Source organism: Coturnix japonica, chromosome 8 (genome assembly GCF_054131305.1).
Source record: "Coturnix japonica strain WE chromosome 8, WE-NBRP24, whole genome shotgun sequence".
NCBI classification, from domain to species: domain Eukaryota; kingdom Metazoa; phylum Chordata; class Aves; order Galliformes; family Phasianidae; genus Coturnix; species Coturnix japonica.
Genome location: NC_140670.1, coordinates 4,384,483 through 4,412,217, shown reverse-complemented (window position 1 = coordinate 4,412,217; position 27,735 = coordinate 4,384,483). Strand labels below are relative to the sequence as shown.

Sequence of the window (27,735 nt, the reverse complement as noted above, 5' to 3'; positions counted from 1 at the left end):
AACACTTGTGCTTTCCTGCATTATGCCTATTGCGTGATGGTACTGCAGGAACAGCATTCTAATGGTCAGCAGTACATTCTCCTAGGAGAATTTTTCAACTGAGTGTAATCCAATCCATTAAGTTTACTTTCTGTTCTTTGCCTTTTATTTTTTAACCCAGTCCCTATATTAATATTAAACAATTTAAGGATTTTATTTTTTTAAGATATAATCCTATTGGATTCTTATAATCCCATATTGAGGCACAAAATGCAGTTAAGTAAATACTTGCAGGAAAGTAGCATGAGACAGTTACAAATGATTTCTGTGACTACGTGCAGTGTGCTCCTTCAAATATAATCCTTTAAACATGAAGTCTTTAATGTTGAACAGCTGTAATAAAAACAGTTTGCAGTTCAGAAATCAGATTTTCTAGTTCATAACCACACAAAGGCTTATTTTAAAATCATCATTCTCCTGAATAGGGTGGGGGGAAAAAAAAAGAGAAACGGCACAGTTTTTCCTTCTTCTCTTTTTTAGAGCAAACAATAAGTCATGAAGAACTTAATTTAGCAGCAGTACATGTGAGACATGGGCCACAGGCTCCATTTCCATAATTTCTAGACAGCATCAGCCGTGTAATGTAGCAGTGGAACCCAAGGACTATTTGAAGGAATGCTATTAAAATATGCAAAGATGACTCAACATGATGTGCCAGTCAGCGCTAACCCTTCTGTAATGTCAGAGGGATACTGTGCTTGTTGTGAAGACGGTTTCCAGAAATGCAGCAGTTAGTTGCAAAACTCTGTTCTTGACCAAAACTTCTTAAAGAGCTTCTGAATGTAGGAGTTCTGTATATATTTAATGTGCTCTTTAACCACCGGTTGCAACCGTGATATCTCAAAACTAATTATTTGGCATTTTTTTGCTCACAGTTGGACTTTTGCTTATAACTTCCAGATGTACTGCTTCATAAGAGAGCTATCCTTGAATATCTGTCATTTTGCTTGCTCAAAGTTATAGTTACTTCCAGATGTTACTTATCTAAGATAAGTATTATATATATGGTTACGAGGCTTCAATAAGAAGATCAACAACCTCCAAACAGGGGTACGAGTCCAAAACAGTAACCATATAGTTAAAAGACTGTGCCCAAATATGGTTAAATTCAGCAGGGGGACGCCTCCCCAAACAACCATAGGAGATTCAGTTATGTTTGTATAACCTTGTACATACATCAGTTGTATGAATATGTAATAGCTAGGTGTGAGTTATGTATTATGTAGGCGTGCAGTGAAAACTTTTGGATTATAAATAGAACGTGGCATGAGGGTTCAGATGAACTTGATTTGTGGAGATTACCCACCTTGTGCACTGTGTTGTGCTTTGGGAGACTTTAAAGAATTGAGAACTGCAGTTCTGGCTTTTACATGCACTGTGGCTCTCCTCCTGGCTTCACATAATTAGAGCTCAGCCCTTTCACCCTCTTACCTTTCGTTTACTTTCTAAACCACCATACCCTACATTAATTTTTCCATCTTTTTCAGGTGTATCCCTTTCTTACCTCCCCTTGCTACCCCAGGACCCCAGACAGACGAGCAGCTTTTCTGTTATGACAGAGAAGGACTGATTTTCTTAATCTCTTCAGTCTCTTTTCTGGATATATAGAGTTGACACTTAGGCAAGTCCTAGAAAAGAGTATGGATGTTCAAGATGTTTAGGAAGCTAACATACTTTAGCCTTTCTATATAAGACAGTTCAGCTTTGAATGCTGCACGAGGTACACAATTAAGTTGGAAAAGATTCCGTGGGCAGCAGCTCACACTCTGTGGGACCTTTGAAGTCTCACTATTTAGATTAAATGCATTTTGAGATTTCAGTAATCTTACATTACTATGCAGTTGCAAGGAGATGTTGTAATCTTTCATTCTAATGACACTTAATCCATTTTACCTCTAACATTGAAGCGCAGAACTATCTAACTGTAAATACTTCTTATTTATAAACTGCTCAGTGTCGTAGCAGACTCTATCCTTTCTTGCTTATTTAACTCACTTATTCACCTCAGTGACTTTTGATCCCTCACCATTTGACATCAAGCTGTCTCCTGGCTTATGACTCTGGAAAGAATTGAGAACTGAATGTAATCCTCTATGGGTTCAAAATTTCTTTCTCAAACAAATCTGCAGCACCATTGTTCTGTGTGTATTCTTTCTGAAGTACTACTGTGTGTCCCTAAGTAAAACTCTGTTCATGCTGGATACTCTGAGATTCCATCTAGATATTTTTTCTCCGTAATAATGTTTCTCCTGCCATTTAGTCCAAATTAAAACCATCAGACATTATTTGAATACAGTGTTGAAGCAATACACATTATTTTGCTTAGTGTTAAATCTTCTCTGGTCCGTTTGCTAACTGTGTTGGTAGGATGTGATGCAGTCAGAAGAATTTATTCCTGTTCTGTTGTTTTCTAATGGTACTACACTTCTTCATTAATTTTATCATTTCTCCTTTATTTTATTAGGAAAAGGCTCCATTGTTATCTTCCCTCCATCGTACGAGGTATAAAGTGTGATTCTTTCACTGCATTAAGACCTCCAGGGATATTTTCACATTTTGGAACAGTTGCTCCCACCTGTTTGGAAACGAACATTGGATAATAACATCAGCAGATCAGCTGTGGTGAGTGAAGAAGTTATATGACATTGTAAACTGATTTATGTCCTAATCCTGTGGCAATATTGACGTGTTCTGTCTTGGAAGCTTTAGTTATTTTCAAACTTACTTTTAAATCTCTGATTAGTATTGGTTTAATATCTTTTTTCTTGAATGTTGCTTGGAGTATACACAGCTTTAAAGCATATGCTTTAGAAGCAGGTTGGCAATGGAGCGGATATGACGCATTTTTCCCTGTTTACAAAATCAAGTCAGTGAAAACAAAAATCTGCATTTGTTTTTATCATTACAGAATCTGTGAGAGGTATAGTTGATATAAACGTTATAAAGCGTTAGCAGCTGAAGTTAATAGGCTTTAAGCTTTGTTGCCAAAGCTCTACACAGAAATCACCTGTAGTTCAGCAATGGAGAAACTGCATTTTGGTGTATGAGGGAGGATGAACTAACTGTGATAGCAAAGGAAGTAGCACAGAAAACAAAAACATTGTAAAAAAAATTATATATATATATATATATATAATTTCATACATATGTGTTTTCAACTGGTATTTGAGTTGGTGCACAGTCTAGTTTTTGTTGTGATTTTTGAAGGCTTTTTAATTTTTTAAATTGTTTTAATGGTTATCTTAAAAGAAATGAAGAAAAGGAAACAAGAAATGAGGTATGCAGAAGATTTGCCATAGAGAGCGAATCAGAGCTGGTAAAAACGACTTGAGTGGATGTTTTGTTTGGCTATTCAATTAGTTAGGATTATAAACAGATGAAGTGCTTACGGTTTACGGCTTTCAGTTGGTTAGAAAGATACAAAAACTGATAATCTCAAGCACTGGCCTTGGGTATTTCACAACCTATTCTGACTTCTCAGTGAAATTCTTCTACATGAGCTGCTCAGAGCTCTGGAGAAAATAAATATTTGAAAGCTACTTATTACTAAAATGAAAAGGATAGAACTTCAGAGAAAAAGTAATAGCAGTACATTATTTTATCTACACAGTGCAGTTCACTTAAGCTACAAATGTTATTTTATGTTTTGAATCTGCTCTAGTTTTGAGTAGAGCTTTGTTTTTGAGTAGAGCTATTTCATATAATTTTACATAATAAAATAATTTTATATAAGAGCTTTATATATATATATACATACATACATACATACATATATATATATATATATATATATATATATATATATATATATATAATAGCTTTGATTTTACATTATCTCCTGTTGAACTGAGGTTTGTTTTTATAGCAATTAGGTTCCATTAGAAATATTATTCTGGAGATGGCTGTCTTACCTGGAACTCTCCCAAGGCACTCATTTAATGTTGTACACAGCAGAGCTGATAAGAGTTTTGTTCTTTTTTATTTTTTCAGGAGACATAACAAGCTATTCCCTCATCTTTAGTAGGTTTGGAGGAGTTTCCTTATGTTTAGCTAACTGTTTCAGTACTTCAGGCTAATGCTATACAAGTTCCCACTAGGGACAGCAATTTGTACCAAACTTTTAGCTCACAAAAATAGTTGAAAAAAATTAATCATTGGAACGAAAAAGCAAATGCTATTCTTTGTGTATTCCTTTACTATTTTCCAGTTGTGGTGATATGCTGGTACAGGCGGCCCCAGGAGGCTGTGGATGCCCCATCCCTGCAGGCATTCAAGGCCAGGCTGGATGTGGCTCTGGGCAGCCTGGTCTGCTGGTTGGTGACCCTGTACATAGCAGGGGGTTGAAACTGGATGAGCTTTGTGGTCCTTTTCAACCCAGGCCATTCTATGGTTCTGTGATATGATTCTATGATATCAGTATACTGATACTGAGAATTAGGAGTGAGAGTTTTCTGTGCCTGGATAAGTAATAGTAAAGTATCTGTCTGGCTCATATTTGGAAACAATCAAACTGAAGAAGGCCCCTGCAACCAATATGAAAGTTCTGATTGTATCTCTCTGTATCTGGGTATCTGTCACATACTTCAGATTTTAATGTGTCTTCATTAAATTATCTCTATTCTGGGTCTCCATAATTTTCAAATCTGGGGCTGAACCCCACGTTGTCACTGCCAGAAAATTCTCACAAAATTAAGCCTTGTCAAAAATATTTCGTGCTGCAGTGTCTGTAGACCATGAACTCCAAAAGGAAGATGACTAATTACCGTGACTCATTTAGGGCTGAGTGTGATAGATCCTTCTAAATTCAGTTCTTTCCTATGTCACAGACCTGCAATGCACACTTTGCCAGCTGTGTATGTCCTGTCACCTATGCAGTGTCCAGCCTCTCCATGGTTTAAACACTGGGAAAGGAAGATGTAGAGAGCAAATTAAGATAGGCACCAATATTTTATGGCACAATTAATTAATTAATCATGCAATCAATGGGGTGGTCAAAATATGACTTTGCTTTTGGTTGTTTAGGCCACCTTACGCTTCTAGATGTTATCCTTGATTGCTGTCGTCTCCAGGAGCACTCCTCATTGCAGACAGATTCAGCTTCTCAATTAAACTGATTGTCCTTCACTCACAGTAGAATAATGTGGCTCGTTGTCATCTCCTAGCAACACTTTTGGCCCCAGTTTGGAGAGCTGGTGCTGAGAGGTCAGAGAACTGTGCTCTGTAGTGAGTACAGCTAACATTTTATTTAATACTTGAGGATGAGAAGGGCGATATTTAAATCTTGCATGTTGGAGGTAGCAGTAGTTGCCTACAACCTATCTTCATTCTTTATGTGTCCGAAATCATTATGGGATGAACAGTTCTAATGTGATCTTAGGTGGCATATTGGCAAAATGATTCATACTGACTCTGTGTGTGTGCTAAATGCAAGGGAGGTAACTTACACAAAACATAAGGCTGTAATTTTCAAGGAGTAGAGTTCCTCTTTTTCTGTGGTATGAAAACATCTTGAATATCATTATTTACCTTATTTACCTCTACCATTTCTGACCAATGTAAGCGTGAACATTCCTGCAAGTCTTCAGTATTCCATCATTGAGTTGTTTCATTCTAGTTCCTGGAAAAAGACACAGCAGATAGAACAGAAAATAACTTCACACACACAAAAAAGATGGATTCTGTGTCAGAGTAATAGGCTGTAGGGCGTGCTGAGTTGGACAGCATGAGTTGAAAGGTCTGATGAGTAGAAGTCTACAATCATGGCCTGCTTAGGGCACTCACCTTCACTGGCTGAGTGCAGTTGAGTTTTTGTATGGTTTTAATAATTAAAGAACAAGTGGAATAAATACCAGCAAAGTGGAAGAAGTGGGGTGTAAGACCTGTCTGAAAGGTGGTTCTGGACCACTAGATATTAGGCAGTTCTGTTGGCCACCTGTCAGAATGAGAGAAGGATCTTCCTTCTGCCTTTCTCGTGTTAGATCATCTCCTGAAATAGTGATAACGTTGTCTGTACTGTAATTAATTAATTAATTAATCTTGTGGTATTTTTGTTTGTTTGTTACTTTATTTAAGGGCTTAAATGGTAGTAAAAGCCTAAATAGGAGTTATATCTTTAATAATCTGGATAGTTTTCTTATCTCCATTAATAAGTCAGATGAAAGGTCATTTGTGGAATAAATACCTCTGATCTAAGGAAAGAACAACTTGTGTTACTCTGCTCACACTTTCTCAAATGACCTGCTTCTGGAGCACAAATCTCTGAATCTATTCCTAAATTACTTCCAAAGAAGAAGTGCAGTAAAAAATTGAACTAGTACGCCAAATATCTTTTCCTAAATAGAGATGTTCCCTGTTGTCTTGACTTAGTACAGTAATTCCTTTTTAAGTCATTGAAGATCCAGATGTCAAACATTGCCAGCACCTGCAACTAGAGGCACTTCTTATTTTTGTTTTAATCGTGTAATTTTTGTCTGCGTTGGGTTTTCAGTATTAAAATTAATTAGTCCAGCTGGATTTTTATGGATTTTGTGGGATTCAAATGGAGGAAAAAAGAGTTTGCATGTGGAATTCAACGTGTTTCTTATCTCAGTGCTCAGGAGAGAAATAGGGAATCTGCAAGTCTGAGAAGTCACTTTTCAGAGAAGAAATACAGTTTAAATACAGAAAGAACCCTGGGTTTACTCTAATTATTACAGAAATCAAAACATTTCCTATCTTTTCTTCCCAACCGAGATACTGGAAGCAGTTTATAATCTATACGTAGATGTAAATTAATAATATAATTTGAATAAAATTGTATTTCTTTCATTTCTAATAGGCAGTATCATATTGTGGAACAACCATGTTTTATTCTTTGTAAATGGAAGACTTGTCACACTGAACACGCTGTAAAGTAGTACTGAAACCAAGAATTATCATTAAGTATAGCAGTGGGGAGGTGACTCAGGGGCTAAAAGACTTCCAAAGCTGTAACTTAAATTCTAGAAAGGAAAAAAATAAGAAAAAAAGAAGCATAAATCCATTTTTTTTTTTCACAAATGCCAATACTTTATGAAAACGTAATATGGAATAGAGTGTATTCTTCAGATATATTTTGAAAAGCCATGAGGGCTGCAATTGCAATTAAGTTGAAATACGCAGCTCATTTTCAGCATTTGAGGCTGATAAAAGAAATGAATGTTTCACTGAACCAAAGCTGGAATATTAGATAAAACTTGGTGTTCTGTCGAATTACAGTCTTAGTTATGGAGTCACTGGAATAATGTGAAGTGTACTATTGAATATGTCATAGATGCCATCATTAATCAGTGATGTTGTTTGGTTCGTGCTGTACATATGTGACAGTACTCCTGGTTTGCTCCAGTTGGATCATCTCGGTGTAATAAAAATTACTAGAAATCCAGTGGATTTGGTCAGTAGAATGAGTAGGGGTGAATGCTAACCTCCCTGTTCAGTTCCCTTCCAAGCTCTGTTTTGGTATCGCTTGGATTTTATCAGGTTGCTAGAGGTTTTCAGCCAGAAAACCGTGTAGATGCAGTGTAAATTCTTCTGACCAGCAGGTGGCATGCAGTTGTCTTACCTTAGCAGCAGGTGTGGATCATGATTGAAATGAGTTGACTTGAAAAGAAAGTAAATTAGTTCGGGGCTTTGGGTAGAACATCACCTTCTTTCTGTGCTCACTGGTGTCTTGCTTGCAAAATAGCACACGCTGTCTTAATGCGTGCTGAAATAGGTGTCATACAGCTCTAGTAGTGGCACTTGTTCCTCTAATGCTTCTGGAATACACATGCAAATATATTCTTATTGATTAATTCAAGTTTCTTGGCAGTTTTTTGTTGTCTGTCTTGTTTTGTGACTAGATTGTGTTTTTTCTGTATAGACCACGAGGGAGTATTTCCACAGTGAGGGTAATTTCATGATGCAGCAGGATGCTGTTCCTGCTGATCTTGTTACTGATCCCTGTTTTTCTGATCTGGAGTGTAGGAAAGTTGTTGATATGCTCAGGAGCTCTACAAGCTGAGCCCTGTTGTCAAAGTTTTAACTTGAAGATACATTGAATTCTTAACCTCTAATTATCCAGTCTATTGTTTCCTTTATTCTTTATAGGACAAGGGAGAAGACAGCAGTATAATTGGAGGTTAAGGACGGTGAGGCTGGCTTTGTTAGAAACAGAAGAGTATGCAGTATTGCTGTCATTGATGCATATGCAGAAGTATTTAATGTAAGATCCGTGTCATAGTGTATCTGCTTAATATGCTGTATTTATGCACCTAGTGAAGCAGGGTCTTACTTGCAGTTCTTTTTGCTTTGACAGTTGTGTTCCATTTGCAGTTTGTGTGTTGAAGCAGTCTGAAACCTCTTGCTTTCAGGTGCATCCAGTGACATTCAATTTGTTGGGTTGTTTGTTTTTTTCTCCTTGTTGACAAACTTGCATTTGAGACCTCTGTGGTGCCTCAATAGATGATCCTTTACACAAAGCTTCCTCGTGACTCATCTCTCCAGTGGTCAAAACAGCAGCAGTTTTTATAGAGGGATAGATCACTCTGATGGCAGCAGTGTCTGCCTGTAGCCTGATGAATTTGAAGCTATTTTGTTTCTGTAATCACCCAGGGTACTTAAAGGATCTGCATTTAGAAGTAATATCTTAAGGAATAGCGTAGGCTGCACTGATGAAACCAATCTTCTGAGATACAAGTGTCCACTCAGAAACAGGTAACTTGAGAAACAATCACAGTCTGGATGGCTGAGCAGCAGATGCAGTGAATTGCTGTAGCTCACCGACTGCTACCATTTATCTTCTTGTAAAAATGCACCTGAATAGTGTAGGATTTCTGATTTCATAAAGATTAACAGTTGTATCAGAATGACACCACTGGCGGCGTATCTGTGGTGGGAGGAAAATTGTTAACAATTCAGGAAAAAAATACAAAATCACCATTTTGTTAGGCATTTCTTACCCGAGTCTAAATATTTATAGAAGAGTTGCCATCTGTAAAGCTAATTTACCTGTTGGCTTGGAGTTTGTTTATTTGTTCTTCAGCTGTCTAGAACTGGATGCAGAAATATTTCCTGTGTGTTCTTATAGGGCAGCTTTTCCAAATCAGACAGGCTTTGACTATTAGAAATTAACAAAGGATCTGAATGTTTATGTGTTACAAGGTGCCAGAGTGATTTCAGATACAGGTGGGATATTTCACAGATATTGGGAAGTTGCTTTTATCCTCTTGGCTTTTGTCTGTTCTAACAACAGGTACTAGCTTTATTTCCCCTTGTTAGCTCTATACTTAGAATCTACTTACAATCTTCAGGTTTCTAAGTTGAAGCGAAAGCATGAAATACTCAGTTTCTCTTTGGCATACACAGATGAAATGTCAGTTAGACTCACTGTGGGTGAGATATGGGGTTTTTCAGGGGCAGTTCTACTCAGCTGACCTGTCCATACCAATTACTTACAGTGCTGTTCCTATTGTAGTGTTTGAGCAATCCACACGCTTTTGCTATGAGGTCTTGCAAAACTAATAGCCCAAGCTGAGGAGATCTCTGAGATCTCATCCAATTTATTTTTAAGCAATTTTTAATTATGAACATATTTTATTTTCTGAGCTGTGGTACATAAACATTGAAACATTTCAGGACTGTTGGGGAGCTCAAGTCTTTGAAATGAACGATGGCCTTGTTATTCAGGAGGCTTTGACATTAAAATGTAATGAGAGCTAGGCTTAACTTTGGAAGACCGTGATTATTTATTCTAATGAGGTAAATTTCCCATTCTATTTTGGATAGGCTAAATTTATCATTGTGTCTGCTCATATCCACCAGCTGATGTGGTGCATGCTGATTTTTATCTAGAAATCTGTAGCAAGGATTCTGAGTCCAATGAGTATCAAATAAAGAATGTGATAGGAATAGTGAGGAAAGAAGTATTCTTGGTTAATAACAACGGGGAGCCAGGATAAAATAAGTTGATTGGAACCTTACAGTTGCCACGCTGCCATTTTCTTGTGGGGTTTAGTATTGGGTTTCTTTTGTAATCTTTATTGTAATTGGGAATTAGTGTTGTATAATGGGGAAGGAGATAGCATAGCACAGATTGGATCATAAGGCATGCAGGGCAAACTCAGAAAAAAAAGAGGCAGTTTAAAAACTCTTCTGGATTTCTGCATCATTTTGGTGTTACTTTTTTTTCCCAAGCGAGATGGAAAATAAAGTAGGTAGATTATTAGCTTTGAGCTGATAATAAAACAGCCAAAGCAGATGGTAGGAATGATAAAAGGAAAAAAAAAGAAGGTTTATGCATACCTCATTAACCACCATTTGTAATTCGTTTGCAGATTTTTATGAGAAACTCTGCAACAAATAAAGGTCCAAGATATAAAAATTAGACAAAATTTAAGGAGGCTAAAATCAGACCAATTAAAGCAAATATATAATACACAGCAGACTCTGAAGGCTTAATTTCTTACTGTAAAAGTAAATGTTTATCTGTTTCCTGCAAGCCTCAAGGGTACTGAGAAAATTTCACTTTCTTGCACTTTAACATACAAAATAGAATCTAATGGTTCTTTAAGAAAGCCATAATGACAAAGCTAACTGTGAACTTAAGTGATTTTGTTATACAGAATTTGTAAACAAATTGATTTTCCCCATTCTTGTTCATTTTCTCATCAGTATCATTTATAGATGCTCACAAACTTCCCAGGTGGTCTGCTGGGGGTCGCTTGTGTGTGACACAGAGAGAAAGGGATGCTTGTGGTCAGGTCTGTGCCACGTCCCTGGGCTCTTCTGGACTGACAGCAATGACCTTCTGTACTCCTTGCAAGTCATTAATTGTTACAGGACAGCGCTTTGCTTCAGCATTTTGCTTTCTTCAGTCTCCATGTGTCTTGTACTACTATACTTTATATATACATATAATAAATATACACACACACACACACACACACACACACACACATATATATATATATATATTCTATTTTTCTTCTTGTTTTGAAATATTTTTCTTACTGAATGGAGTTTGTGATGCACTCAGCTAGGCTGGGTGCCACCTTTCTGTTGGCATGCTGAGCCTTCCACTGGGAGTTCTAACTTCAACACGTTACTCAGCTGCTGGAAGGGGAGTCCTTCGGTATTAAGGTTGTTGTTCACCCTTGTTCTGTTGTTTCTTGAGGTGCTTTCATAAACACATTGCCATTCATGTTTGGTTCACAACAATCTTTTTGTTACCGTTTTCTACACTCTGCACACAGTGGTACTGAGAATAGAAGGAGTCATATGAAAGTTACTCTTTGCAATATAGCAAGAAAGGATTAGCAGCAGTGCTAAGAAGGGATGCAATGAACGACGCTACCCGTATTTTCTTATGAAGATGTATGCATTGAGTGAGCAAGGCAGGAAAGTAAATGCAAAGTACCAAGGCATGAGAGAGATTGGTTTATCAGCAGGAGTTCTGCACTTGTCTTGACCACACATACTTGTGTTCAGTCATGATGTCTTAGTGAGTTAGTAGATGCATACAGAGTATCTGTAGTCACTCTCAGAATCCAAAGTGTTACAGATTTTAGCTTGAGTCAAACATCTGTCAGATACGGGGGAAAAAAATAAAACACATTCTGGTAAAATGAGAATGGGTAGAAATTTCTGTCCAAATCAGGTTGGTATGAAGCTCTCAAATCTGTAAATGTTTTTTAGAAGAGGGACTTATTAACACAAAAAATACATATTAAATATTGATATAATTCTCATTAAGATCCATGAGAACCAGTAATTTCCTCTTAATTTTGTGGAGAGAAAATAAAGCTTTTTCTTAAGAAAAAAATAGTTTTCCACAGTCTACAAACTAGTTGCTTACTCAAGGTGATGCAAAATCGTGTTTGGTTTTAAGAGGTGACTTTGTTGATGAGTAATGTTGCATTTGTTCCTCAAAAACATTTTAAAATGCCAAATACCTCAGCACTTGTGTTGCATGGCTTACATTCAGTGACAAACTAATGTCAGATCAGCATTCCGTTGCTGTAATGCTGTATTTCTTAAATGAGTACATTGTTCTGCAGAGATTAAAATGCAGTTAGTCTTCTGAATTTATCCCTTTTCTAAGCTGATGTAATAGTTTCTTCTTTGCTCTTTATCACACCTATAAATATTTCCCCCTTCCTTCTCGCCAGAAGGTTTGAGTTCTCTGAAGACTGTTCTCTTTCTTTTACTTCCCCCCCTGCTCCCCACTGCAGATATATTAAGCCTCCAGCTCTTGATGTTGGCTTCAATTTACACTTGGGTTCCTTAAACTATTTGATAGATTGTTGTCCACAGATGTTGTCTGTTTTAATTGCTTGATTTTCCAAGTAATGGATCAAAACATGAACAGACGTTCCATTAATCTAGCAAGAAAAAAATTTATTAAAGTAAACAGAGGATGGCTGAAATTCACTTGTGGGAGGGTTGGGAGGCCTTGATGTTTCTAATTAGTTTCTGAAGTTGACCTGGGGTTGAGGCCTTGAGAGGTGTTTAGAAAGTGAAATGTGAACAGCAAAACCTTGAAGGGAGGGCTATGGGGGAAGATTGTTCAGGAGATACTTAGTTTTAAACTAGGGCAACAGTTGCATATGGAAAGTGCTGCACAGATCATGCCAACACATCGCTGGCGGGCAGGCAGCTGAGTAACAGAAGCCTGCTGGATCACTGGGCAGGTCTTGTTCTGCTAGGGGCCGTGTTTGCCAACTGTAAATGAAGAGAGGTGCTGAGGGAGTTTGATAAGAAGTGAGAAAGCCCTTCTTTTCTAAACACAGCTGGATCCCCATAGGCCCCAAGGCAAAATGTGTGGTAGAAAGGCAGGCATTGGTGTTTGAAGGCTGTTCCGGCTGCAGTGAGGCAGTGGGACTCGCTCCTTACGTTTTTCTTCCTCCTCTTGGTCTTTGTCCAGTGAAAGGGAACAAACATGATGTTGCTGCTCAGATCTGTTGGAAATCAGGCAAGAGTACAGAGAAGATTTCCCTATGCAGTGTAAACACGAAAACAAGAGTGTGCAGCAGAAATCAAGTATTGTCAGAGCCATCAGGCATGTGAAACAACAGTGAGCTGTGCACTTGAAATCCCAGATAACATTTTTCCAAATCCACTGGAAAACAAAACAAGTGAGGAGTAATCACTGGTGGGGTGAGCTTGAAATGGATTGTTTTTCTCCTGTGGGCAGCCCTAGGACACACCTGCAGTAACCCTCAGGAGATTAAAAGCAGAGGTCTGTAGTCTCTGTGGGTTGTACTAAGAGGTTGTATTCTTAACTCTTGCTCCTAAGGCAGATGCTGAAAGCCGAAGGAAAATGGAAACAAAAGAAGCGACAATAACAGTGTACTCACTACCTGCAGATCAATGCTCAAGCAACAGCCAGCCCCCAGCTAACTGCCACCAGCTTTATGACTTCCACTGTGATGTCACTTGGTATGGAATAATGTCTTGTGTAGTTCAGGGCAGCTGTTCTGGCTCAACCACACCCGTGCTGCTGCATCATAGTGGCCTGCTGAGTGGTCCTGCCCGTGCTCCCACGATGTTGGCGTGCTATGAACACTGTCTCAGCTGAAACCAGGACAGTCGCCCTTGAGGTAATGAAGTTTTTTCTATGTTTCAGTTTGTTCTGGTTGCCCCTTGTCCTGTTTCTGTCTTATTTTTTCTTGCCCTTCAGGTATTGATAAGATCCTCTCTCAGTCTTCTTCAGGCTAAACAGCCTCAAAACTCTCAGCCTCAGGATACCATTGGCCTCCTTGTTCACAAGGGCGTATTGCTGGCTCATGGTCAAATTGTTGTCCATCAGGACACCCAGGTCCTTCTCCACAGATCTCTTCTCCAGCCCCTAACTTGTACTGATGTTTGTGGTTATTCTTCCTTAGGTGTAGGGCTCTGCACTTGCCCTTGTCGACCCTCGTTAGGTTCCTCTTCACCCAGCTCTCCAGCCTGTTGACGTCTCATTGAACGGCACAGCCTTCTGGTGTGTCAGCCACTTCTCCTTGTTTGGTACTCTGCTGCTGCTTAGAGATTATGGGGGTTATGAAGCATGTCTGAGTCCCAAACAAGGCTATTTGAAACTTCCAAAGATGGATAAACCAGTGTCTCAAAAGCTAACTGTGCAGCACTTTTGTCTGGCTCAAGTCTTTTGCTCAAGGTTGAAGCTTTGCTTTAAGTTTCGTATGTCCTATGCCTAGGTAGGCAGAAACAACCTTCCTGAGATAGGATGTTTCTCTTTGAAGATCTAAGATGGCCATAAATAAGAAATAACAGACACAGTCAGACTGAATTCATCCAGCCTCTTGCTGCTGCCAGGAGGGTGTTGTAAGTCAGGCATGTTGTGCACCAGCAAATTTTTCTGCAGAATCCCTTTGCAGTCCCTTAGCAGATGGGTAGTAGCTGATATGTATTAGAGAGACATTGTAATTTTGTGTGTTTTAGTCAGTGATGGCCAGTGTACAATCTTGAAGATCAAGGAAAATGTCTACTAGATGGTACTCTGAAATTGTAATATGATTTTGTAATTACTGTTATTTTGTAGGAGGGCAGGCAATGGACTTTTCAGCTCCTTCCATAGAGGTATCTTCATAGTCCTACCTTTAGCTAGGGCTAAATAGCTAGATCTAAATAGCTCAGGAACAGACTAACTGGAACAAACCACGGGCTGTGAAGTTACATTGATGTACTGGTGATTTAATGCTAACTTTCACATCACTGTCTGCAGTAGAGAACGAAGTAGGCTCTTTGGCTTCTTTACAGATGAAAGGATGGGCCAACAATTCGGAAAAGGTATAAAGACCCGGATTATCAGTGACATTTTGGGGTGTTCTTTGCTAGGGTAAGATTGAAGGCCTACCTGAAGTGGTGTATCTTAAAGGGCAGAACAGGCTTGTGATGCTAGCATGGTGAAGAATATACAGGCAACTATGTTTTTTCTATATATTACTATGATTCAGGTCAATTGTTGGTTATCTGTCAAGACCTGTAAAATAAAAGCCATTTTTAAAATGAAATGAGTAATAATCTCGGATGCAAAGCATTGCTTAATTCTAACAGTTATCTTTGTTCATGGGATTGCCAGTTGAAGATATTTTCCACAGTTACCGAACCTGAAACATGAAGCTCTCACAGCTTTTATAGTGCATTGCTTTACAGTCTTTCACAATGCCATCTGCTTTCCACATGTTAAGTCTCATTGGAAGCCAGCTATTCGCGTGCATTTGCTTGGAGCTATGTTGTAGAGATTTGCATTTATCAGTGTAATGTAATTACGTGCTTTTACTAGGGATGGACGTTTAATGTGTGCTGAAATGGGGTTTAATAATTATCTTTTCTTTTTTGTTCTTACTCACTGTAATGCATGCAGTGTATTAACTAAACTTCCCAAGATCTCCTCTAGCAGTATCTGCTGTTCCTTTTCTCCTTTGGTGATTCATACTGGCATATAGGTTTTCATCAGTAGTTTCTTTGAGCTGCTGCTTCTTTTTTGGTCCAGAATTTTCACGAACAAGTTAATTTTATCTATTTTATCCATTACCTTAGCTGTTCCCCAGTTTATTTTGCAAAGAATTTTCAACTTAGGGTTATTTCATGAACAACTCAGTGATGGCAGTAACATTTTTTTTGTACATACTGCAAGATAGCGTGCCAGTGTGCCAAGGGGATTACTCAAAGCATGTCCATTTGTTTCTCTTGATTTAAGGTTAGCAAATATCCAGTTGCTTTATAATATTTCAATCTTAGTAATACTGGAGGAAGGAGGCATTTATTTCCTAAATTGACCTTATTTCCTAAAAGCTGTGCATTGTAAAGCTGGTTGATGGTTTGTTTTCTAATAGCGTGAGGGGAAAATTAAGAACCTTTCTGCAGTTAGTAAAACTCCACTCATATCTGCAACCCCATCACAAAAGCAGTGGTATTTGTAAGCGATAGATCCATGTTTAAAAACATACTGAGCAATCCAGAAGCAAAGTAGATTTGGATTCACTGCATTGTGGACATTGAAAATAATTCAGTCTTTACCTGCATATGGGCATCACTTCTCTACAAAGAGGGTGATTTCCGATAGGGGGCTTGTGAGGTAATGCCAAATAGTGATCAGAAGTCTGGAAGCTAAATCTAGACAAACGGATTTAGGAGTAGGATGCCCCTTTTTTATCAATAAGAATAGATAATGCGGTGGGTCACCTGGACTCTTTCAGCCAGGCTTGGATTTCTCCCTGGAGGGGCTTTATTTTAACAGCATGTTGTGGTTCTGATGCTCATGTCAGCAGTAGAAATTGGTTTTAGGCAGGAGGTCAGGTTAAATGAATACAGCGGTCTCTTTTGGAGATGATATAACACTCTGCTCTATAAAAATTCAAACTTGTTTGGACAGAACATTCTTGGCTTGTGTATCCTATTGCTGACTTGTTTTTCTACAGACAGATCAAAGTCTTTAACAAATCTATAATGCATATTTGCTTCTTTAGGCACATAATTCTCTTCTACTGTATTTGCAAGTGTTTCATTTCCTCTCCTGCAGTTCTAGCTTCATTTTATATTTATTACTTAGCTTCATCCCAAAGTTTCCTGCTACAAATAATTCTCTTAGCATTTCTTGGAAGGTACAGTTTGTTATGAAATGTTCCCTTCCTGTTTTATGCATAGAGGCTAGACCTTTTCAAGAACTTTGGTGTATTTCAGAGAATTAAATTAGATTCCTTTTTTTTTTTTTACACTGTTATTTCAGCCTCTGGATGATTAGAAGCCCTTCTACTAGACAATTTTAAGTAGCAGGTATCAGACTCAAACCATGAGGAATCCCTCTTTAAAGTAATACACTTACTTTATTGTGGTTTATCTCAGCAGGCAGCCCAGCACCCACAGAACTTGTGGGGTCGAGTTAAAAAGCTGTTTACTGTTATAGAAAAGGGAAGGAGAAAATAAAAGCAAAAAAAAACAAAAACAAAAACAAACCAAAATCCAAATATAACTGCAATTCCCTACCAAGTAGCCTAGACCTCATTTGGTTGAATAGCCACATAAACATTTGGATATGGTAAAAGTTGTTCCTAACCAGCAAGCACCATCCCACTGTATGGATCAAATTCAACTTGAGAAAAAAAATAAAAAGCATATACACATAGGGGAAAACTTGGATTATTTAGGCAGACTTTTCACTGTTCTTTTTAAAGTCAGGTCTGTGTCCAGCTGAGGAAATGAGATCCTTGAACATTAGAAACATCAAATAGACACAGCAAGGTACCTCGCCTGCTGGCCCAGTCAGCTAGTTGTCAAATGTCTCATTATTATTATAATTATTAGCCTTCATTAATAATCCCATTCCTGCTCTGGCTTCATTAAGAATCATAAGCTCTTGCTGACTTGCACTTTGGCAAGCTTATTGCACTGATAGGGGAGTACTATCCTGGACATTATCATCGCTTCCATTGGTACAGTTTTATAAACTGAGGTAAAATGGTCACATACTGTTCCTCTCAGTGCTAAGGTACATCTTGACAGGAGATGTAAAGGTTGTTTCCCTTCTACTATGCCAGCGTAGTCCTACAGAAGAGAAATTGCATGTGGTTAAGGTACCTTCTTAAGTACCACAAGCAAAACTATAGAGGAGCTGGAATCTTTCAACAACTTTTTGTCTTGCATCTTCATCAACAGATGTGGAATTCTTCTTTTCCCTGGAAGATCTGTTATCTGTTGTAGCTAGTTTTCAATGTGAAGCAGGTGTCTGACTTGCTTTGCTATCAACTAGAGTTAGAAAGTTCCTACTGCGAAGCTACACAAGCCCTTGGCATGTTCCCTTCATAGAAGCAGATATCTGCCATATGGTGGCAGCCCACCTGCCACATGATGTGATGCATCCATGTGCCATTGTCACTTGACACAGATACTGGGTGTTGATTGTGTAGCAGATTTTTGTCCAAATACATTTGTTGAGTATATCTGTCTAATTCTCTAGTACCCTGAAGATGCCATTACAGTGAAGTACAAATTACACGTAGCTTCAGGATACCAACCTCCTTTCCATAATAGAAGCAGCAGCCAAATATAATTGTATAAATAAATGAAGATGATAGCTTCCCGGGTTGCTTGCAGAAGTTGCTGTTATGCATGCTGGAGTGGAAGACTGTGAATTATATTGAAGGAAATGCATTCAAATGATTTTCTGATAATGCCAAGTGCCTGACAGTAGGCACAGGCGTGTAGTTCTGCCTGACATTAATGAGAGTTGCAGGCATGCATCTAAGGCCAAAGTTGAGTCTGTGTTTCTCATCATATTGGCACTGTGAGCTTGTCACCATTTATTACGTTAACCCTTTGGCCAGATTATTGCCGAAATACTGCATACTCTTGATAGTTGACAGCATGCAGTCTTTGAATCATGTATACAGAGTTAGCTTTTGAACTTGTATCCTCTTTGATTTATTTGCTGCTGCCTCAGGAGTTTCTGCTTGTTTAAAAATCATGTCTGAGTCACATTACTAGAAGGTGTTATTTCACTGTTTTACTGTGCTATGATTCCATGTTTCTTTTCACTTCCTGCTTACCTTAATCACCTTTACCTTCACTAATTTGCAAGTCTCCATTTTGGCTTCATTGTCCTTAAACTTGTGCCTTTCTAGTGAAATGAAAAAGACATGGGAATTTCTTTTAAATTAGATGCTAGCCAGAGTCAGCTGTGCATGTGCTGAATGAAAGTGCAACCTCATTAAATCCAAATATTAATTTACTTTCTTCTAGCTTAGATGTTCTGTGGAACGTCTATCTATATAGAAGAGTCGAATATATGAAAAAGAGTAGAATACATCTACTCTTTTTCAGCCACGGTCTTTATGTCTTATTTTTTAATGTGTGTGTTGCTCTTAGAGGGGGAGTGAACATGAGTGAGCTTTTAGCAGAAGTTTTAAGTATGTCAGGTAACAACTTGTGCTCCATGATTTGATCACAAGCTAGATCTGGCCTGGGTTTTGGTTTGTTGTGCAACAGCCTGGGTGCTGCAGCTGCTTCAAGGACAAGAAGATAAACAGTCAAATAAAGGTAAGAATAGATATGTGTGAATTAGTTCAGATGGAAAAAAAGTAGATCACCTCCTTATTGGAGTTGACATTTTTAGTGTGGAAGTAAGAACTGTCCGCAAAATAGATTGAGTGGTGATGAAGTACAGAACTTGGTTAGATGGAACGTTCTCTTTCTCATCCCATTACTTGAATGCTGGCAGCAGAGTTCAGTCCCAATTATAACACTTCTGTGTTCTCTAAAAAGAAGCAAATCTGTAGGGTGTTGTGGTTTAACCTGGCAGGTGGCTCAGCACCACGCAGTCATTCACTTACTCCTTCCCTTCTCGTTGAGATGGGAGAGAGAATTGAGGAGTAAAAAAAATCCACAAAGTAGGATTTGAGTGTTGAGATCAGACTGTACGCTAAGATAGAGAAAAGGAAAATAGTTTCAACTATATATGTATTTGAATATACATAGCGAGTGATGCACAAGCAATTGCTCACCACTCCCTGACTGCTGCCCAGCTGGCCCCAAGCAGCAGAAGAGAGCAAGATGAACTCCCATCCCTTTCAAAACCGCTCTGTGTGATGTCACGTGGTATGGAATGTCCCTTTGGCCAGTTTATGTCAGCTGTCCTAATACAAAAGACGGGGAGAATAAGGGAAAGGTGGGCTGGTAACAGCATTTTCCACATCAAAGTCATGAAACGTGAATGTTCAGCATGTTCTATTTTGTAGAGGTACTAAGTGTGTTTCTGGTACTAGATATTACAGCAGCAAGCAGGTGAGAAATTACTGAAAGGAGGCAGAAGGCGGGTATGGCACTGAATGTGACTAGTCATAATTCTGTTAGGAAACTGGGCCAGCCTGAGGCCAGAAAGTATATCACCAGGACATACAGTTTTCCTCTAATCCTCTGTCCACAGCGAATAAGCCATTTTCTTTTATCTTTGTTATCCCTGCTTTTTTCTTGTTTACTTGAAAGGTAGGACTTGGTCAAAGGAGGGCTCCTTTGGGAGGACCAAAGATGAGATAAATAGAATTCGTAAGGAATAAATGGAGACATCATTTTGCTGTCACTGCTAGCTTTCTGCTCAGTTACTATGGGAAGTTTTAGTCACTGTTAGTGATTCATAGGGTCAGAATTGTTTTAGGGCAGAAATAGGAAAGGTGTAGAAAAGACTGAGGGTAGGTAATGGCTTCTGTACAGGGTGGGTGAGAAGGTAATTGACTGGGTTGGCACTTTGGGGAAAGAAAATAAGTAGAGGAGAGGTGACAGTGGTATATAAAGTCATTATGGAGGAGAAAAAGATAATTAGAAGGTGGCTTTTCACTAATGCTGGGAAGTAAAGCATAAGGGTGACCCAGTAAAGCTATAGGGCAGATGGTTTAATACAAAATAGAATGTGTTTGGACATGTCATGTTAGTGTTACACAGTTCAAGTCCATGGGACTAAAATATGATACAGCAAGAGTGAAATGTTCGTGGAGGGTAAGTGTGGGTGGCAGGTCATTGTGGAGAGTGTGTGCAGGTGAGTTATTAAGCACAGTGAGATGCACTTCCTATATCTACAGTTCAGGAAGTCCCCGAGCTGCAGATTACTGGGACCAGGTAACAGTAACCCAGTATATGCAATTTTCTCACATTTTTCCTTGGGTTTTCGCTGCTGGCTGATGTCAGAGGTGAGACAGGGCTATTGTGTTCTGTGATTTCACACAGTGCAGCAGTTGTGATTGTACCAGGCAGTGGAAATGTGCTGCTGCTCAAATTGCTTTCCATCTAAACAGACAAAGCAAAAATTCAATTGTAAAGCAGGTACTGAGAGAGGTAAGTTAATGTCTCTACAGGAAAGGAGCTTTGTGTCCATTCAGAGGAATATGTACGAGACTGTAAGATTTGTTTTCACTTTGGAGCACAGAAATGTGCTCAGAAAAAGAAATGTATCACTGCAATTGCATAAGTTTTTATTCCTGCAGATGAAACGATTCATTTGGGACAGTTTGTTTTGAGAGAAACAGCTCAGTAGTACAAATTTGCCTTTCTGTGAGGTGTCTGAAGTCCAGATGTCATTTGAATGTGATTGAGTATTGTCATGCTTCTTAAGCTAATTATTCTGCTTGACTTCTGGGTGTGGCCTCCTTGAGCAATGCAGTTTTAATGGTAAGGAACAGACTAGCTGTTTGCCACTGGGCTGCAGTAGTTACTTGTGCTTCTTTGGTGTTCTTGATAGCTCTACTGTGCTATTTGATTCTAAATAAAAAAGGAATAATGTCATATTTTAGTAAGATAGCTTACCCTCTTGATTTCAGTGATTTGAGAGTGTGAATCATCCTCAGTTTCATAGTTTCATAGTTTCATAGTTTCGCGCGGGTTGGAAGGGACCTTGGAGATCATCGAGTCCAGCCCCCGGGATTCGAGCCTCTGTGTAGCAGAGCGGCACTTCTACCACTTGCGCCACAGGGGAGATTCGAACTCCGGGCCCCAGTGTTGCAAGGCGGCGTCTTTAACCACTGCGCCACCGGGGCACACGAGTTGGTGATGAAAGAATTTTAATTCTTGTTTAGAAAGGTGAAATAAACAGTCATTTGGACTTCCCCAGGAGTCCCTCTTGGGATGGTGCACTTCAGCATCTTTATCAGTGACAAAAACAATGGGATCAGGTGTACCCTCAGCAAGTTTGCTGATGGCACCAAGATGGAGTGGTCCAGCTGACAAAACAGAAGGGAGGAACGCTATCCAGAGGGATGCAGACATGCTTGAAAAGTGAGCTTGTGAGAATCCAATGAGGCTTAACAAGGCCAGGTAAAAGGTGTTGCACTTGGGTAAAGGCAATCCCAGATAGGGGTAAATGATGGTTAAAAAGCTGGCCATGAACTAGCAGTGAGAAACTGTTTGATGAGAGGGCAGTGAGACACTAGAACAGGCTGCCTAGGGAGGTTGTGAACACCCCATCTCTAGATGTGTACAAGGTCAGGCTGGGTGGAATCCTGGGCTGCCTGATCTAGAGGCTGGCAACCATGCCCATGGGAGGGATTTTGGAATTAGATGATCTTTATGGTCCCTTCAAACCTGAGCCATTCTATATATATGAAGGGGATTTCACTGTCTACATATTGATATAAGCTATGTTTAGACAGTTGTGAAATACTGTATGGCAGATACAGCAGTTTTTTGATGCACATTTTCATTATGTTGTTGATTTCTCCCACTCTGAATTGTTTATCATCTTCAATTATTTAACGGATAATCCTTAGTGTAGTTTAAATAACTGCTCTGTGACTGATGATATCTCACAGTAAGACAGCCAGCACAGTGATTTGTATTGATCAGTAAGTATTGTCTGTAAGAAGAGTACTTGAACTAAGAGGGATCTTTGTAGTATGAAGTATTCTCAAGTGTTCCTGTGATGAAAAGCATACTTATTTTTCGATGTGGCACATCACATTTGCCATTTTGGAACTGAAGGAACTGTCATGTGAATTAATAATTCTGAGTCAATTATTCTGATGTAGAAGATCGTGGAGCAGATCTTCCTAGAATCTATGTGAAGTCACATGGAAGGCAGAGAAGTGATAGGGAGAACCAGCATGGTGAGACTGACAGGTTGGTAGCTCTCTCTGCCAGCTCTGCTCCACACCCTTGCCCATGAGGACAATTTCCCAGGGTGTTTTGTTGACTCGCTCCCTGAAGAGCTGGAATTTAGCTTTCCTTAAGTTTAGCTTCATAGTTTTACTCTTTGCCTGTCTCATGTCCCTCCAGAGCATGAACTCAACCATAGCACAGTCACTACAGCCCAGGCAGCCCATGGTCCTGATGTTGTCAATTGGTTCATTTGCATTGGTGAGCAATGGGTCCAGTGTTCCATCTCCCTGGTGGGACTGTCTATTACTTGACTCAGGAAGTTATCCTCAGTGCATTCCAGGAGCCTCTTGGATTCCCTAAAGTTCACTGTGCTACATGTGGAAGTGTAACAGTTCTCATCTGACTTCTTAAGTCACATAATTGTTTTATACTCCTTGCCAGGCTCTGTTGGCTTACCCTTTAGTTCACTCAAATCTGTAGCCATGTTTTCCTGCAGGATTTAGAAACACTCCTTTGTCAGCATGCTTTGAGGTGAGCTGTGCTCCATTCCTTTTAATTTGAAGGTTCAAGCACCTTGGTCTTACCCTTTCAAAGCAAAGGCAACAAGCACGGAGTTCTAGAACGAGGAGACAAATAATCATGTTGGCTTCTTCTCCCTTACCAGCCCCAAGTCATTGGACAAAAAGAAAGTTGTGCACCACAGGCTTGTGATCCTGTGGATCCATGAGTATTTTGTGGTGGGATGATTTTCAGTTAGTGTGTCTGGAACGAGTTATTTTCTTCCAGTTGTCCTTGGTGCTATCCAGAAATGAAGGGCTGTTCCCCCTTGATTCTCTGTGTCCAAGAGGGCCAACATTTCATTTTAAATACAAACTCCTCCCTTGAAACAAAAATCACTACAGTAGACTCTTCTAATGGTTCTTTTTTATGTATGTTGTTTTAAGATACTTTTCTTGGAGTCTCATTTGCCACGTCACATCCTTCTGTCTCTCTTTAAGATGCTTTTACGCAGCAGGCAATCACGTGAATAGCTTTCGAGGTTGTTTCCTTGTGTTCTAAGTGTGCATAAAAAAAGAGAGCGTTATCCTTGGCTTCCAGCTTATAGCTGGCAAAGGACGAGATTCAGTTTGTCCTCATGAGTCCGATACAGCCAGCTTAAAAGGTGACACAACTGCTTTGTATGCATAAGCCTAGAGGCTCTTGTTCACTGCAGCCGAAATTTCTGGTGAACAAATCTCTACGACATGAATTACAGTGTCATAACAGCTTTACATTGAGTGGTTTAATTTCATGCCAGCTTTGGATAGATTTTATTTATTATTTTTTCTTTTATGTTTGTTCTTATAGTTATTCAATAGCTTTTTAAAAGCCGGCCATCACGTTTGTGCCAGTTGCAATGTAGAAGCAGGAAGCAATCCAGCAATGCTACAGCAATGAGAAAGTTATCTTAATCTAAATAGCATAGCAAATACAGTTTTTGATAGAGAATCAGGATACCTTTTTAGAACTGTTATCTCATGCTCTTTGCTTTTACAGCAGTTTATACATGAGAAAACAGTTGATGTCAGACAAAAAATATTCAGCTATTCATGTGAATCCTTTCATACTTACCGAGATTAGAGTTAAGATTGTTGCTGTTCCTCTGTTCTCCATCAGTGACAATATTTTGCAAGATAAACGAACATGGAAGATTCCATCAAATTAAAGCAGTTTTTACTGCATCTGTGATAATGCCTTTTAAGGACACGCATCCTATTTTCGCTCTCCAGGTCTTTAATGTGTGGTTATAATTTTCAGGAACTTTTAATTAAAAGTAAAAAATATCCTGGAGAAAAATCTACACATTAACAAAACTAATTTAGATTCTGTTAACAAGCACAGTGAGTATTTCCCTGCGTGATTGGTTCACAAAAGGATCTTCCACATCTCTTCCATGCATGAAAAGCATAACAGAACTCAGAACTGCAAGGGTTGAAAAGGGACCGTGAGAGATTGAGTCCAACCCCTCTGCTAAAGTAGGTTCCCTGCAACATATGGGTGGGTCCAGGTGGGTCTTGAATATCTCCACAGAAGGAGACTCTACACCTCTCTGAGCAGCCTGTTCCAGTGCTCTGTCACCAGTAGTGGGAAGAAGTTCTTCTGAATGTTTGTATGGACCTTCCAGTGTTCAGGTTTTAGGCCATTGCTCCTTGTCCTATGCTAACCTTGTTTGTTTTCTGAAGACGGGCACAATAAAATATTAGGTCCATTCTTACATCAGCAGACCTGCTGGAGAAATAGGAGTCTTCATCTCTGGGCCCAGTAACATCTTCCTTCTTGATACTGCAGAGTCCATAGAGTGCAAAGCAGTCACTGATGAGCAGGTCAGCTGCATCTCCAAATCTAATTTTGGATTCAGAATCTCTTTATGGATTGTTAGAGAATGGCAGCATTACTTCAGTCTCACTTTTCCCAGTACCTAGAGCAAGGAGTAAGGAACTTTTCATACAGCACACTGCTGTTCACATATGTATCAGCAAAGGGCAGAGAGTAAAAAAATAGAGCTTGCCCTGAGTCCATAATTTGATGCTTGAGGTGTGGCAAACTGGTAATTCCTTGCATAGCATGCAGTTCCATAGAAAGTAATATGATGCAAATTCAATTGGGTAAGAAGAACAGGAAGGATTAGACTGTTCCTTCCTCACCCTGATGGAGAGAGTTAGGGGCAGTCCCAAGGCATTTGGAGAGTAGGCTTGATGTTTTTTACTTAGCCTGGGAATTAGGAGGAACAGAACACTCAAGAATGAGTTTCTCAAGTCTTGTTAAGTGGTGGATGCAAAATGCATTTATAGAGCTTTACTGGATGTAATTGTTAAAGGTTGGGACCACATCCTTTGTCTAGCATGTATTACCATTTGGGAGATCTAAGCCTTAGAATTTAGCTGGTGTTAACTCTTGACAGCCTTCACCATGTGAGAAGTATCATGTTGGATCTGGATTTAGTTTGTTTGTCCCCCATCCCCTAAGAATGTATTTGTGTATTCACTCAGGTTAGCTATAATTGGATGCTGTAGTGAGCGGTGGAGTTGATCTTCAGCTGTGTACTGTGGTAGTTTTAGTGAAATTGGTTATTATGCAGCTACATCAAGTTATTCTCCATGACTGAATTTCTTCTCCTTAAATCTTCCAGTATATCTGTATAACCTCTGTTGAAATTTTTTGGAAGTAATCCCTTCAAATATCTGCTACCATTCCTCACATCGCAGTTTTGAGGTTAGATGTCCATTAACAGCTTAAAATTCAACATTCAGAAAATGGGGATCACAAGTAATTTCTGTGATGTTTTTTGTTTCCTAAAATGTCCCTTGCACAATCGTTTGGTTTTTGAGTTTTCACCCAGTGTAAATCAAGTCAGCATACAGCCAAGTGCTGCTGCTTGTGTTTTGCATTTAATCTGATAATAGGACACTTTAGGCAGTGAGAAATTGAAATGATCTTCCTGCACCCGGCTCAAAGCGAAATGAAAACACACCAAGCCTTAAACTAAGGTTATGTGGGAAGTCGACCTTTAAATCTCAAACTGCAGTGAAACTCCATTTCTAAATAGGTCTTAGAGTAGATGTCAAGAGATCACAGAACTCCAGTTGAGACCAGTAATTTTCCTTCACCTTCTGCACAGCAGAGGACTTTTTCCTCATTCAAGAGCCCCAGCTTGCCTTTGGAAATGATGTCATCTGTAGCTGCAGTTTTCCCTCCCCTGCGTATTAGGGTCAAATGATGAAAAACAGTGAGTTTCATTTGTCAGGCACAAAAACCCAAAGCCGAGCTGAGTGGTTGAGTACTGTGATTAAGGTTTGGGAACAGGGAAGCTTCTGTAGCAGGTACTGTGGCATTCTCAGAATGTTTTTTGGGGGCAAGGCTCACATGAAGAGCCCAATTCTTTCAGGTAGCTTTAGTTTCAGCAGATTAGTCCTCCGAAGAAAATCATAGAATCACCAAGGTTGGAAAAGACCTAAAAGATCACCCAGTCCAACCGTTCACCTATTACCAATACCTCCCACTAAACCTCAACACAACATTCAGTCGTTCCTTGATGCTTAATTGGTATTTTCTACTTAAACCTTCAGCTTCTCATCAAGTAATATTAATGTGGTCAACAAGAATGTCCTGTTGGGGTTAAACCAATAGGAATAGCTTGGCATCTGTTAGGAAATCTGCTGTCAAGAGCTGGCTGTGCAAGAAGGAAAGAGTTTCAGCTTTTGACACCAGAGTATCTGCTATAAGAAATCCTTTGCAGATGTCGTTTCCTCTTCACTGAGGTGGGTGTCTCTGTGTTTCAGCAAACAATGCATCAGGTGGAGTGGAGAGCTTCACTGACTATGGTGGTAGCATTGCTGTACTCCTATAGAATAAACATAAACAAGAAAAGGATTATTAAATGCAGTAGGAAATTCTCATATTTAAGTATGTAGAAAGTTAGTCAGGAAACAAATTGTTAGGTACTTCTTTAAATAAAGGTGAGAGAACAAGTGTAACACTTACTGAATTTGAGCAAAAGTTTCCTTTAAACTAATGGTAATTTGGGACTGAGTCCAACTTTTCCAAGGTTCCCCTAAGAGCCATGTTTGGTTTGTTATCACGTGCTTCATGTTACTTAATTCAGAAACCTTTGCAGGCTTTGTAGATCCAAGAGAGCAGAATATTCTTATATATACTGTGTTTGCAAAAACAGATGGGAGAGCACATCAAATCCCATCGTATCTTGTGTCATTATCCAGAAGTTCAGTGATCCTGCTTAGTCCATGTATAGCCAGATTACATCTTGAAGATGATGCAAAGCAAAAATATCAGTGAGTGGATGACTTGTTTAAATGGGATGTCCAGTGCAGTCTGAATGCAGGTATTCAAGTGTGATGTTAGTTTGCTTTACATTAATACCTCTAGAATGATGAAGGACAAGGCAGTGGTCAACGACAGGTTACTTGCTGTGCCGTAACTGATTTTGTAGCCCTCTATCATCAGACACACAAACATGGGATGCTGCTGTATCATTTTGTGCACATAGATGCTGCCTGCAGGTATCTATGGGGACTTTGTAGAGCACATCAGGAGTGATCATTTGTAGGAAAGCCTCAAAGCAAA

General features: G+C 39.2%; 1 long non-coding RNA gene across 2 annotated transcripts in view; it reads left to right on the top strand.

Moving 5' to 3' along the window:
* LOC107315642 (uncharacterized) overlaps positions 1-27,735 on the top strand; it is a 433,990-nt gene that overhangs the window by 255,880 nt on the left and 150,375 nt on the right. For both annotated transcript variants that reach the window (XR_014948845.1, XR_014948846.1), the window contains one exon: positions 2,504-2,661. This is a non-coding gene — a long non-coding RNA (uncharacterized LOC107315642). The remainder of the gene's footprint in view (positions 1-2,503; positions 2,662-27,735) is intronic.